The following is a 15,688-nucleotide window of genomic DNA, read 5'->3' as shown; positions in this document are numbered from 1 at the left end:
AGTAGCTTATATAAAATATGTCTCTGTCCGCTGTAAAAGTCAGTGTACATACGTCAATTCCACTATGGGTGCATTATGGTTTTTCACATGCATCTTAGTAAATTTACATAAATGTTGGATGTGTCTTAAACAGATATCATGGTGCTATAAAAGAGTGACACCCTGAAGTGTACATGTTCATTGCAATAAAATGCAACCTGTCTGCATTTAATGCAACACATCACACATACACATATACACGTAAATGCAACAGAATGCAATACAACTGAAAGTAAAGATATAAAATATAAACTGTTGCTATTATTTTCACCTTTCCAGGGACATGTCAGTTCACAATCCATGACATAAAAATTAACACAAATGCAAAAAATTTAATAAAAAATACAACATAATGCAACACAAAGCATTTAAAAATGCATGTTAAATGCACATCAATACACAGACATTATGCATTGCAGTGAGTTTTTATGTACAGTATTTTATAAAAGGATTCTGAATATCTGAATGCAGTTACATTTTTTATTTCAATTTAAATGAATGACACAGATCATGAGTCATAGCAATCCTTCAAGTCTGATTAAAATTAAACTTTTAACATATTTTCATTCACATTTTTTCTATTTGCCTGTGGTTGATAATCTTCCAAATTAGATATTCTAATCTTTATTTTTACTAAACTGATCACTGATATTATCTTAATTCAGAGACAATCTCTCTGCAACTGTGCATAGGCATACATACCTTAAGCTGGCCATAGACCGATCAAATGTTGGCTGGTTCAGCACATGGGTTGGATGAATTTAAATTAGTGTGTGGCCATCCCCACTTAACAGAAGTTTACCATTTGATTGACTTCTGTCGAAGGGACATTTTGGAAATGTATTTATTAATTTGCGATTGCAGTCAAGCAGCTGCAGCCAATAATCAGTCTATTCTGACAGTTGTAAGTTTTACTGTGATAATATACAATCTCCCAGGGGGTAATGATTCCTCCATCCATCTTTTTTGTGTGCCCACTGGCTGAAAAATACCAGCTATGGCCAGCTTTAGTCACGTGCAAGTGAGAACTGTATTTCTGAAGTTGATGACATACGCCTTGTCACCACTCTTTTACAGAAAGCTGTGATGCTTACCTAATCAGCTCATTAAAGATACAATTAATTCTTTCTGATGGGCAGTGGAAGTTGAAAATCTGCATTCAAGTGACTCAGTTTTCTATAACCAATGTTTTCTTTCATGTTTCGACATGCCTTGAAAAAAACTGATATGCCTCAACACAAACACTTTACTTTTCTCCAGTTTTTATATGGTTTGATCATTTTTATGTTACAAATTGTATAAAAACTTTATGACTGTTGACTAACCACAGATAACAATGATTGAATCCTTGCTCAATGATATTCACTCATCAAATGTTCTTTTATTGTTCCATGTGTGCTTGCTCTACTGGACATCATATAATTCTACAGTGCACAGAGCATTAACCCATCATAACTTATAATGTAATTTCTAAATGTTAAAATGATTTCAGTAATAGTAAAAAAAAAAAAAACAGTATAAACATTCATTTATTTACCAAATCCTTTATACAGAATAAGTACTGAACAAATACAGACAATGTGTTGCTAACACTGGCAGTATAATAAAAATGTGGTTTTATCCCCATTCATGAAACCCTTATGCATTGTTAATCATAGCTGTTGGGTGCATCAAACCTAATGTGCTAATAAATGCTGACAGATACAATAATGTCTTCTAGATATATGGAAGTCATTTATAGTCCTGAAAGCACATGTTCTGTTTATTTCTGCGCATATATGTCTAGGTTTGTGATAATACAAATACCCATAGTCAGTAGTAAGGATGTTTTTTATTTGATTTTGGAAAGTGCATGAAGATAAAAATCCTTTTCTGTGCAGCAGCCCCCCCCCCAATACTTACATGAGCCCGATCTTCCTCCATCACTGTGCACAAGAGACTCAGGTCTCTGGGGACAGTCTCTCCTTTTTGGTTGAGACAGCAGTGGGACTTCTACCCAGAACAATGAATGTCCTGCTCAGCCTCCATTTGGCCATAGGCTGGGTTGGAAGAAATTACACCATACCAGGGACCCCCTTGGTAAATTACCTTGTCCCCACGTTGATGAGGACAAGGGTCAGGGTGCTGGGGGTCTGCAGGTGGGGGACTTATAATAATCTGGAAGCCCCCTTTATCAATAAGAAAGCACCAAGATACCCACATATGAATGAATACAGAGTAAATAAAAACACAGAATGTTTTGGACAAGTTCTTTTTTTTTAAAGTCTCACAATATACATCCATTATGCTCACTGCCCACCAACAGAAACAAGTAGTGACCCTAATGCTACAATGCCACTCGCAGACTGACAGCAATATTAGGGGTGGGGTTAGTGTTGACATCATTGCCCAAATATGCCCAAATATGGCCATATTTAAGCAATGATGTAACTCCTCTAATTTCTTTCAATTTTCTTGTGTGACCAGTGATTCCTGGACCTGCAAGTGAATGGGCCAGGTGATGTCAGTGGTCAGTGCTACCTTAGCAGCCAGTGACAACCAGAAGCTGCCATGTTCAGCCAAGCTGAATGCCCTCAACATTTGGATAAACCTCTAAAAATCCAGTGTTTGGTCTTAGGTTACATCTCTATTTTCAAATCATTATTGATAACTAAGATGGTATGATAATTTAGAGGTAAATTGTGGTCTTTGTACGGCTTAGGAAGTAAAGGGGAAATGGTGACCCTTGAAGATATGATTATAGAATTTAGCAAGCCTAGGAGCAAGGTTTTATAAAAGGTATCACATATTGTATAGTCAAGAATTCTTTAGGATGAGTGGTAGATCACCCTTCATGGTTTACCCATATTATAATACAATACTAATAAAATAGCTTCTAAGTATTGCTTTGTGTGCTATCCAGACTGGGGTAATAAGAAATCCTCAATATCTTTCTCAATGAACTGTGACTGGATTTGTTAATATGTAATCAAGGGGCCAGATTCAGGTACATCTGCGGCGGCGTAACGTATCGCATTTACGTTGCGCCGCCGCAAGTTTTACGGGCAAGTGCTTGATTCACAAAGCACTTGCCTGTAAAGTTGCGGCGGCGTTGTGTAAATCCCTCCGGCGAAAGCCCGCCTAATTCAAATGATCCGGGTAGGGGGCGTGAATCATTTAAATTAGGTGCGTTCCCGCGCTGAACGTACTGCGCATGCTCCGTTTTGAAATTTCCCGCCGTGCTTTGCATCATTTTTTGAACTTCGACGTGAGTTACGTCCTTTCCTATTCACGGACGACTTACGCAAAAAATAAAAATAAAAAATTTGACGTGGGAATGACGGCCATGCTTTAACATGGCAAGTCTAAATATAGGCCACAAAATATCAGCTCTAACTATACGCCGGGAAAGCGACGACGTAAGAGAATGCGAAGGCCGCGCATACCTTCGTGGATCGACGGAAAATGCTAATTAGCATACCCAACGTGGAAAACGACGCGGACTCCACCCAGCGGGCGCCGAAGTATTGCACCTACGATCCCAAGGCGTACAAAGCTGTACGCCTGTCGGATCGAAGCCAGAAGCCGTCGTATATTGGTTTGAGGATTCAAACTAAAGATACGACGCAGCAAACTTGAAAGTACGCCGGTGTATCAGTAGATAGGCCGGCGTACTTCTTCTGTGAATCTGGCCCAAGGTTTTCAAGTATAAGACATATTAGAAATACCTATACATGATGTATGAAAGGTCTGATCATAAGCAAAGGTAATTGCAACATCATAAGAATTAGCCAGTGATCTAGGAGTCCCGAAACTATAATCTAATCTGATATAGCTCTTATAAGAGTTTTTTTTTTAAAAATGGGTGAATTCCCTTGGCCTATTGTGGGTACACCAGATATTTTTAAATTACTACTCACAATTAGGTGGAATGAATAGTACTGATCCATTGCATCATTTGCCAAAGCGAGGTCATGATTTGCTTCAGAGCCCGGTAAAAAGGAACTGCGAATGTAAAGGCAATTTGTTATGCATAAAGATGATGATGGTAAAATAGCATTGATTATTAGCGTTATTAAGCACGGAGGACTATGTTTTGTGAAGGAGAAAAGTGCCCCTTTTCTTTTATGTAGGACATTAAAGCCCTGCATGTTATGTGAAATACATTTAATCATCATGTAGATGTAGTACAGAAAAGATATAAAAATTGTCCAAAGTAATAAAGTTAGATCTAAATCCCAGGAACCAAAGCACAAGGTTAAGTCTGTTCATATAGAAGCAGCGGGGCACCATCTACATATTGGCATGAAAACTACTGAAAAGTGCTTAGTACAAATGAGGATGCAGATTACCATATATATTGCTGAATAGATAGGTGACCATCGTAAAACAATCCATATAGCTACAGAGGCAAGATTAGAGCTACCTGTTACTTTAAAGCTGAAAACATATTACATATTAACACAACTAGAATACAAAGGGGCAGATCCACGTACTTCGGCGCTTCTCTCCGCCGGGCGCAGCGTATCTAAGATACACTACGCCGCCGTAACTTTTTTTTTTATTTTCGAATCCTCAAAGAATTTGCACCGTAAGTTACGGCGGCGTAGTGTATCTATCTGGCGCGGAATTCAAATGGCTGTGATGGGGGTGTGTTTTATGTAAATACGTCGTGACCCGACGCAAACAAAGTTTTTTTTGAACGGCGCATGCGCCGTCCGTGGGGGTATCCCAGTGCGCATGCTCGAAATTAAACCAGAACAAGCCAATGCTTCCGACGGTGACGTCATTCTACGCAAATCCCTATTCGCGAACGACTTACGCAAACGACGTAAAAAATTCAAATTTCGACGCGGGAACGACGGCCATACTTAACATTGAGTACGCCACTATATAGCAGCTTTAACTATACGCGGGAAAAAGCCGAACGCAAACGACGTAAAAAAAATGCGCCGGCCGGACGTACGTTCGTGGATAGCCGTAACTAGCTAATTTGCATACTCGACGTGGAATTCGACGGAGACGCCACCTAGCGGTCGGCGGAAAAAATGCACCTAAGATCCGATGGCGTACTAAGACATACGCCTGTCGGATCGATCCCAGATGCCGTCGTATCTTGTTTTGTAGATACAAAACAAAGATACGACGCAGGAACTTTAAAATTACGTGGCGTAATTCTTTTGTGGATCTGCCCCAAAGTATTTAGGAATCAAAACTGAACCTGAAAAATTATTGTTAATAGTAAAACTACTCAGTCCATTACTTGATATATATAAATTGGGTAAAACAACATTGCAAAAAGTAACATCTGTAAGCCTATGGTGCAGAGAAACCCACGTGGGACCACAGACATATGATAGATCTGTTGATTGCTATCACAGGATTGCAACTTAGAATCTGTATACAGATCTCTACACATGTGGGTAAGCCAGGCCATATATGAGTAGAAAAACAAATGATCCATTGAATGAAAGAAAAAGATTCATACAATTGTGCCATTATTGTTTTGAAATTTTCCCTGCGAAAACATAAAACATTTTCATCTGTAGAAGTGATGCAATGTATTTGTAACTCTTTAAATAATAACAATAAACTGGGTTTACTATATTAAAGTGGAGTTCCACCCATAAATATAACATTACGTCATCAGTAGTTTTAAAAAAATGTCATTAGCCCTTTACGATTTTTTTTTTTTTAGATGCCTTCAAAGTGTTGTTGCTAGGCAGAATAGTTAATCTTCCCACTTCCTGCACCTAGGTGCTCAATGCTTCCAAACCTACACCGCACAGACTCCTGGGAATGTAGTGGGTGTAACTTTCCAGGAGTCTGTGCATTCCCCAGTCTCAAAGGATCATGTGACTTGGACAGCACAGGTGCTGAAACCTGATCTGACACTGTTTGTGCAGCACTGAGCATGTGCGAGATTTGCAAGGCTGAAATCCAGGTCATACAGTCTGGCTTCATGATGCACACACTTAAGATGGCCCCAGTCAATTTCTATTTTATAAAGTGTCTAAATGCTGTAACAACCTAACAAAACGGACCTTAGTTTACAGACTAACTTTACTAGAATACATAAAGTTTTTTCCAATGGGAAAGGGAAGGGGATAATTTGCGGTGCGTACTTTAGCAAATTGATAGTGATGAGAAAGCACAATTCTTGTTAGAAAATTACAAAAATGCTTTATTTATGAATACAAAACATACAATACAATAGTTTAAAAGAAAAGTGGACAACCAGTTTGTTGATTTGATTCAGTGGATAACACAGCATCAGTCAGTTGTAAATATGGATGCAACTGGAAAAGGAAATCGCATGGACCCTACATGTTTCGTGGACTTCCGCTTCTTCAGGGGAGGGAGCGATATCCAGTCAAAATATGCAACTGAAAGGTATATATACAAGCATTAACCAGTAAAATATGATACACATTCCAATTGCTCAAATCAGGTACAACATATAATGGTAAAAAATGGTTCCAAAGTTTAAAGACCACACTATCTTACCCACGAGTTGTCCACAACTAGCGACAAACACAGAAAACCGCCGAGGTGAAAATGGTCATGTGCATGATCCTGCAAATGAGCAGGAAAAGTTTGAAAATGGTCACAAAAGGACAGTCATATAGGGGTTAACATGTGAGTGAGACAGAGGAAAAAAAAAAAACACACACACCATAGCCAAAGCAATAGGGATGGCTAGGGGTTAACATATTATTATCTGTGAGATATATATGTATTTAAGACATAATGACCAAAATATTGGTTAACTTAGTTTAGCAGTAATGACTGTGAGACCATGAAGCATAAATGACTTACATATATAACGGTTTATGGGGTTAAAGACCAGGGACATCAATGAGCAATCCAGCTGCAGTGTTAATTCAAGGAAGGAATCATGTAGATTTCCCAAAATATCTGTTTAAACGATAACAATTGGCTACAAATTACAAAGGTGTCCCTGCCTCCAAACGGGGCAACCATAGAAAAAGATAAAAATAAAAATAAAATAAATAAATTGTATAAACATTATCAAAACAGAGCCGAGATTATTTAGAAATTGCAAAAAAATGCAAAAAAATACACATACCTGTATAAGATCTATATAAGGATCGCAGGCAGTGTCACAATAAGCTTAGTGTGTATAAAGCCAGAAGAAATCAGCTGCTTGATCCAGGAGGGGAACTAAAGAGCATACACAGCAAGCATAGTTGCAATTAGATGGAGTGAAATCTAGCAGTGTAGTTGTAGAGAGATAGCACAAAAGGAGTTTAACATACCTGCAAAGCATTAAGGACAAGAGTGCTCACTGAACATATGACCCTGCGGCATTCTGCACTGAGTGTGCAGCAAAATGCCGTTTAAATAGGCTGTCCTAACCCGATGTGTGACGTGTAAGCATCACATGATATCGGGTGGGCCAATCACAGCTGAAACAAGTCCCAAAGCAATGCGTGCAATACACCTGCAGCATGAGGAGGCTTGATGGGATGACAGGTGGAATGGATCAAGCAGAGAGCTCACTATGTCAAAACGGTGGGGAGAAAATTTAACCCCATCAGTGGACAAGTGGGCTCAAGAAAGTATGTGTGACAATGCACACAGCAAACAAGGCAAGCTGATCACAGATGGACAGGGGCTGTGTTGTCAGTATTACCGACAAAAAAGGAAGACTGCTAACGACATTGCATAGGGGGAAATCAGCTGTGGTAAGGGGAGTGAGTGTGGAGGCTAACACTAAACTCCCCGAGCGCCCTTGTGGCCAATAAACAAACTGCACAATTGGCCATACCAAGGAGGAAACTGCGACACATCGCCAAATGTGCCCAAAACAGTGGAAAGAAAGTTGAAGCCCAGCCCGATATCCACTATCAGGTTGAGGGCCTCAAAATATTGGATGTGGCCAGAAAACTGTGGAACCATTAAATTAGTACATATGATTGAAGTAGTTTGTGTAGATGTCATAGATATTATATATGTAAAAAACATATGACTATAGAGCTGATTTTTGGTTGAAAATAAAAACAAATAGTTCATATAGTATGGTTACAGTGTACCTACTATAAATTCATAATTCAACAATATAATTCAACAATGTTAAAGGAACAGGATGTTATCCTGTATCCTAAGAAATGCCCCAGTTAATTATGCATTGAAAAGAGGGAAAGAGTAGATTGGACAAAAAAAAAAAAAAAAACAACAATAATTATATAAAATAAGGAGAAAAAAAAGGAAATGGGGAAATTCATAAAGAAGGAGAGAGGGGGTGAAGAAAAGGGGTATGCATACATATTGATCCGATGAATGGAAACAAAAAGCACCGACCAAAGTTGGTAAGGGGGGGCGACAAAAAACAAGAGCATATAAGGACCAATATGTTTACAGGAAGGATTTAAAGCTCAAATTCTCATTCAAGCCAGGGTATTGTGTAGCTTGGAGACTATAAATCCATCGAGCTTCTGATTGTAATAGCGCTGAATCCACACTGCCACCCCTAAGATCGGGGGGGGATGTGATCCAGAGCCATAAAGGTAAACACCTTTGAATCAAAGTTGTGAGAGGTGGCGATATGTGAACCAATAGCAGTAACTATTTTCTTTCTAAAGATGGGTTTAATGTGGTCACCAATTCTTATGCAGAAACATCTTTTGGTCTTTCCCACATAGAAACAACCACATATACATTGGGCAAGATAAATCACTCCCAATGTTTGACATGTCACTAATGTTTTGGTTGTATGCCATTGACCATTAGGCAGTTTAAATTTTGTATAGTTAGCTACATAGGGACACATATCACAACCACCACAGGGTGCAGTGCCTCCTCTGCGGGAGATCTCTTTTGAAATGTCAGGAGTCGGAAAAAAATGACTTCGAACAAGCCGGTCCCTGAGTGAGGGAGCCCTGCGATAAGTGACTTCTGGGTAGTTCTGCACAAATTTGCTTATATTAGGGTCAGCGCAGAGTAAGGGCCAAAATTGTTTGAGAATATTTTTTATATCTCTGTGCTGGCTGGAATAGCGGATGATAATGCGCACAGTGTCCGGTTTTTGGTTGTTATACTTAGTTTTTTTGGGTCCTTTAGAGAAAATGAGAGAACTCCTTTGTTGTGGTTTAACTCTATTGTAAGCTCTTTTAAGGCATCTATGGCTATACCCTCGTTGCTTCAATCTGTGATACAGATTGGTTGAATGGATCCGAAAATCCTCATCCCTACTGCAGTTACGTCTTATACGTAAATACTGGCTGTAGGGGATGCTATTCACCAGTGATTCAGGGTGAGCGCTTCCTGCGTGCAGGATCGTGTTTCCTGCAGTGGGTTTCCTATAGAGGGAAGAAAAGATCATGCCCTGTTTATCAATGGACACCGTCAGATCGAGAAAATGAATCTCCGTGCTGCTGTGGTCCATAGTGAACCTAAGGTTAAATTCGTTGTCAGATATCGCGGTGACAAAATCTCGCAATTCTGATTCTGTTCCTGTCCAGAAAAGGAGAACGTCATTGATATATCGATACCAAGAGACGACCTTGTCCAGAAATGGGGCAAGGTCGTCTCTTGAAAAGAGGCTTCTTTCCCACCCCCCCAGGTACAGGTTGGCATACGATGGGGCACATTTAGTCCCCATCGCAACCCCCTGCACCTGGAGGTAGTGGGAAGAACCAAAGACAAAAACATTATGTTTTAAAATATAGCCCAACAACTCCAAGATAAAGGTATTATATCTGGAAGTTAGTGGACCTCTTTCAGCTATGAAGCCGTTTACAACTTCCAGACCTTTCTGGTGCGGTATAGAGTTGTAAAGACTCTCAATATCCAAGGCCACCAGAATGGTGCCCCTGGGAAGAGTAATGCCCTTTAGGGTTCTTAACAGATCAATAGTGTCTTTGATGTAAGAACTTAACGATACGACATGTGGGGAGAGGTAGCAATCAACAAGGGAACTAGCATTTTCAGTGAGACCAGCACAACCCGAAATTATGGGTCGGCCCGGTGGATCAATGAGCGATTTATGGGTTTTGGGTAGAGCATAAAATGTTGGAACTCTAGGGTCTTTTGTGTTTAGGAACTTCCAAGTGTCTTTATCTATAGTTCCCTGAAATAGGGCTCTAGAGATAATAGTTCGAAATTTATTACTAAAGTTTTCTAGTACCGTCCTTGAAATTGGTCGGTACCAGTCTGCATTTGCCAAAATTTTGGTACACATACGTTCGTATTGTTCAGTGTTCATAATCACCAGGTTTCCCCCTTTGTCTGCTGGCTTAATAATAATACTTTTGTTATTTTGTAGAGAATTAATCGCCTCAATTTGAGTAGGGGTGAGATTTGATATGTTAGAACACTGAAGTTTACGAGTTTCGATCTTGTGAGTTACCTGTTGTACAAAAGCCCAAATATTTGGATTGGTGTTTGACGGTGAAATAATAACTTCATTTTGGCTTACCTTGTTAACCATTTCTAGTTGCATCGGGGCTGCGATAGTGGACTTAGACAGTGCGTTTGACACGATCGCCTGTGATGAAGAGATTATAGGACCCTGAAGTGCGTTCGATGACATAGGAAAGAGAGGTGGAGGTTGAGAGTTAATAGGTTTACCATATGATTGGGGTGCCCGACGAGGTAAGGGGGTACCTATTTGATGTCCCAAAGATTCGGTTGATGCCGCATCGGAGTTACCCTTGCGTTTTTTTGGTATCCGATCTCTCGATATATCTCTGTAAATAGTAGATTGACTGGAAAGAGAAGATGCAGAAGATAAATTGGATGTGTCCTCATTAGGTTTTTGTTTGTTATTTTTCTTGAAGCTAGGAGGTTTAGGAAATTTGTTATTAGGTGTGGTCCATTTATATGCAAAGCTATTGGAGTATGCACTGCTGTCTCGTAAAAATTTATTCTCCTTCACTCGGATAATTTCCATAGTGTAGGATTCTAGGTGTTGTTTTAATAATCCTTCTTTGGTTGTAAATCTAGTACTTGAGGTCAGAGCCTCAAATTCATCATACCATTTCTGTATGCTCTCATCAAGAGCTGCAAGTTCTTGTTCATACTCAATGCATAGAAGGTTCATCATGCCAAAAGAGCAACTCTGAAGATTACTCTCCCATGATGTTTTTAAAGAATCTCCAATTTTTCTAAGGTTTGGGAAAATTTGTATGCGTAGTCCCCACGGGACCAGCTTATTTTCCTCATATTTTACAAAATATTTTTTATGCCAGAAAATCCTTACTTTTCTCTCTAGTAGGCGCTGCAATCTAAGAAAAGCTGAATCTAGATCTTTATCTGAAATGCTACTCGAATTGGTAGTCCTCTGTACCTTGTTCATGAGACCCTCCCAGGCCTCACCACTGAAGGCGGCCATGTTTGGGTATGCTTGTCGATCCCTAGATCTGAAAATATATAGTCATACAAGAAAACCAAGAAATACCAACGGGGGAAGGGAGAAGAGAAAATCTGTAAAAATAGGGTCAATGCACGAAAAAATGGGACATAGAACAGAATATAATAATAGGGTTCATTAAAGAAACCCACATAAACTTTGAAGAGGCCTACAAAAATATTAGAGGCATCTTTCTCATCACGACCAACTTAAATAAAATGTTAAGGAATTTAATATTTTGTGAATTCTAACAATCTGGACCTGAGCGGAGAAGGTGTATTGAAACACCAAGAAATTGAAAATTGGAAATATGGTCCAAGATGTGTAGATTCACCCAAAAATAAGGCACATAATCCTAATTTACTAGAATACATTAAGCTTTTGTATTACAGGGGTATTTATATTTAAAAAGTGAAATTGTGGCCGGAACTCCACTTTAAATAGCTTTGGTTCACACACTTACAGACCCATCTAGCAGGATTTCTTTTTGTGATTACAAGGCTGCAATACACAAAATGTTGAATTCTCTTGTCCCCTACAGCTAGCACTAGCTTCAGGAAATGTTTTATTTCCTGTAGCAGAAAAACACTTACTACACTAGAAAAACACACACACTACACTATGGTCGTCAAAATAAGATATGACAGAACTTTCATGACAGAGAACATCTTTTTTGCCCATTTTTTTCCCAATGATAATCCTATAAAGGATTAGGAAATCGTTCAGTCTGATAAAAATGTCCAACATGTTCGATCAGTCCTTTTCGATGTTCGCACAAAAATCGTCTGTCACTGTGGGCACAATAATTATTCTTCTTTTGACATAAATTTTTATTTGTTTTGACTCATTTATGGCCTGCTTAACTCTCCACCATTCTGCAGCATTGGGGTTTATTTACGAAAACTAGAGAGTGCAAAATTGGGTGCAGCTCTGCACAGAAACCAATCAGCTTCCAGTTTTTGTCAAAGCTTAATTGAACAAGTTGAAGTTAAAAGCTGATTTTCTACCATGCACAGCTGCACCGGATTTTGTACCCAGTTTTAGTAAATCAACTTCATTGTTACTATCAAACAGCCAGTGACACAAGCTGAAATAGTTTGCAATGAAATTGGATACAATTTTTGATGTAATTTGTGTTTGATTTTTTTCCCTAATTTTGCACTAAGGACTTTATTCTTTCTCTTTTTGTCATTTTAATCAAGCCCGGAAAACCAATATGTGTGCTAATGGTAGGTAATGTAAGGGCTTGCTTGGTCTTGCCCACAATGTGCACAATGCAACTACAGGTATAAACCGAGTGTTGTTACACATGCTAGGTGGAAGTTTAAAGTATAGGATGGGCCCAGAGAAAGCCACATCAGAGGATGCAGTAACAGGTAATGTATGTGCAGACTCAAAGGAATTAAAAGGAACAGGTTTACAGGATAACCCAAATGGAAGCAGCAGCAGAGGAATTGTGGGGGGGGGGGGGGGATAGAAGAAGCAGAAGAATAATGCCCTATACACACAATCAGAATTTCCGATGGAAAAAGTTAGCTGGACCTTTTCCATCGGATTTTCCGATCGTGTGTAGTCCCATCAGAATTTTTTCATCTGAAATTCTGATGAATTCCATCTGAGTTTAGATATAGAACATGTTCTATATTTTTCCAATGGAATTCCTTTGGAAATTCCGAGGTGATTTGGCCAGGCAAAAGCCTGATCGTGTATACGTGGCATAAGACAAAGGCCTAGCAGAAGGTTGCACTGATGAGGACCAAATCCCAGCTGTGAATAACTGCGCACCTCTAAACTAGGTAAATTCAAATCAGGTAATCCCCTATAATTCCTTTAACTTTTTTGAACAGAAAACAAATATGAATACCATTAAATAAAAAAAAAAAAAACAGTTTGTGATCAAGTTGTTTCAATAGTTCTGTCGCTTAGTGTTTACAGCTTAGCGTTAGAACAAGAAAAACGTATCTGTATATTCAGCACAATATTTTCACCTAATTTATATTGTATTTCACAACAGTATCTATTTAAATTGAGCAAACTCTAAAGCAACGTGTAATGTAAGCATTTTCTTTTCAGCCATCATGGGGATTTTACTTAGAATTCTGAAATATGCTATGTCATTGAACTTTGCATTTCCTGGATTGCCTTAATCATATGCAGCGTAAGATGTTATGTTGCTTTACTATTATTTTGATGCTTTATATACAATATTTTCCAAAGCTTATAACCCAGAAAGTTCAGATCATTTTTTTCATTGACTTATATTATTTCTTCAAGAGAAAATTAAGTCTCCGATGGATTTGAAAGGTTTTTGTTAGTCAAAAATGCCCCTGGGTTTTGGTGCAATAGGAATGACAGAATATATTTCTAAGATTCCAATCACTTTAACATGGTTTGAATACAAGTGCCTTACTGTGATAAGAATGTTAGTTTCCCTTATGTTAATTACTGTATTTTAACTGAGACTAATTTGACAGCCACTAACATATCTCATATAACATTGCCTACAAAATAAATGACTGCTCAATGGGAATACAAAAGCAGTTTGTAGCACCTCCCAACAGGTTTGTCAGAATCTATGGAAATGTGGATGTGGTAAACTAGAGCACATGTCCAATATCTGTTCCTCTTAAAATAGCTGGAGTGACAGCATAGCTTACTACTACTGATCGGCAATTTTTATTTTATTTTTTGCCATTTATACTCCGTACTGTCTTCTGAACAGATTCTAACAGATCTTTGGCCCCAAAACAGAAATGTTGCTTTTGTTTTTCCTATAACTTCACCAATGTGCTGTCAGCTTTGCCAGTTATTCGAAATTGTGAAATTGCATTATGGCAAATAGAAGTCTACTGGACATTTTCCCATGAGGAAGTGAACAGACATGAATGAATGAATGAATGAAAAAATTTATATAGCGCGGCACATGCGAACTGAATCGCCTCTGGGCGCTTGTTGTTTGTGTCTCATGCCTTTCAGAAAAGCAGGGTTCTGATCTGCCTTCTGAAAGACAGGTGGTTTTGCTCCAACCGAATGCTGGTTGGTAAAGCATTCCAAAGCCTGGGGCCCTGGAAAGCAAACCTTCTTTCTCCTTTGGACTTGTATTTGGTTTTAGGAACATAACTTTTGTGCCTGAAATGGGTGTATTTCAGAGATTGTGTGTGTGTTGCTCTATGTTTAACAGAAGCCAGTCTAACAACCAGCTTAGGTTGAATGGTTATGCTGGAAAACCAGCATTTGATTAGCTGATGGTTGCAGTACTGATCAGTGTATTCTGAGAGGGGTGGGGTATACCCAGCTCAGCACTTGTTCTGAAAGACATTCCAAAAAGAAGCATCTTCTTTTTGTTTATTGTTCTTTATAGAGCTTAGCTTCATGTTCTTTGTTGGCCCTTTCACACTAGAGAAAGGCATTTGATGTCCACTCCTCTTTGGATAGTGTCATAATAGTGGTAATTCAATTCATACTTGGGAAAAAATAAAGTGAAGATTCGGCTCTGTCAAGATTATGGCTCTTCAACTTTTCAATCTTTATAGACAGTATATCAAGGTATAGATGTGTTCGGAAGGATGTCCAAGATAGAGGGCATTTTTTTGTAACTACTCTGCCTTTAGAAAGGGATTCTGTGAGGTCCCAAAACATCAGCCTGTGATGCTTCTTGTTTTATCTGAATAAAGGACAACATTACCACTTTACTAATGTGTACTAGCTAAGATCCCTAAAGTACATTCACAGGGAGCGCTGATCCAAGTGCTGTAATAAGTAGCAAAATGAATCGATGAAGTTCAAATACACTATTAATTAAGTAAAAGGATAGAGTTCATGTGCATTAATCATCTCACAAAAGTAATTTCAGATGACCACGGTGCATAACAGACAAGGGTACATGCCAAACTCATATGGAACTGATGATAATAATAGCACCTAGACATGGGTTCAGATGGATGACTTGGATCCCATGGACTCCTTGATGGTAAGCAGTGTGCATGGGTGACACCAGGGAGGATGGAGGAAGCCGGTAGCGGCTGGAGGACTAGGAAGTGATGCACCTGTGGGCCGGATTGACCCACTTGGAGACCAGAAGTGATGCCAGATGCTGGTAGAAGTGTTTGACAGTGCTCCCCATTGTGAGGACACCACAGGACTCAGGAAACTGCCCCAAAAGTCACCGGGCTACAAAAAGTGATGAAAATACAAATACATTAATATCTGATAGCAGGAACCAAGGACTACTTGTTCTGGGAAGTGGTTAAATACTTTATTCTGTGATTTTATAAATAACTGTTGGAAAGAGAGAGT

The 15,688-nt window shown here is 39.0% G+C and overlaps 1 protein-coding gene and 1 long non-coding RNA gene across 4 annotated transcripts in view; one reads left to right on the top strand and one right to left on the bottom strand.

The window, feature by feature from the left end:
- RBFOX1 (RNA binding fox-1 homolog 1) overlaps positions 1-15,688 on the top strand; it is a 1,331,074-nt gene that overhangs the window by 222,659 nt on the left and 1,092,727 nt on the right. The gene's annotated exons all lie outside the window — the stretch shown is intronic.
- On the bottom strand, positions 6,479-7,509 carry LOC120943607. Its single transcript, XR_005750314.1, has 4 exons — positions 7,299-7,509; positions 7,109-7,203; positions 6,838-6,936; positions 6,479-6,594 (listed from the first exon to the last, which is right to left on the bottom strand). It is a non-coding gene; the product is annotated as an uncharacterized LOC120943607 (long non-coding RNA).

The sequence above is a fragment of the Rana temporaria genome, chromosome 6 (genome assembly GCF_905171775.1).
Source record: "Rana temporaria chromosome 6, aRanTem1.1, whole genome shotgun sequence".
Lineage (NCBI taxonomy): Eukaryota > Metazoa > Chordata > Amphibia > Anura > Ranidae > Rana > Rana temporaria.
Note: the sequence above shows the minus strand (reverse complement) of the source record. Positions and strands in the feature narration are given on the sequence as shown.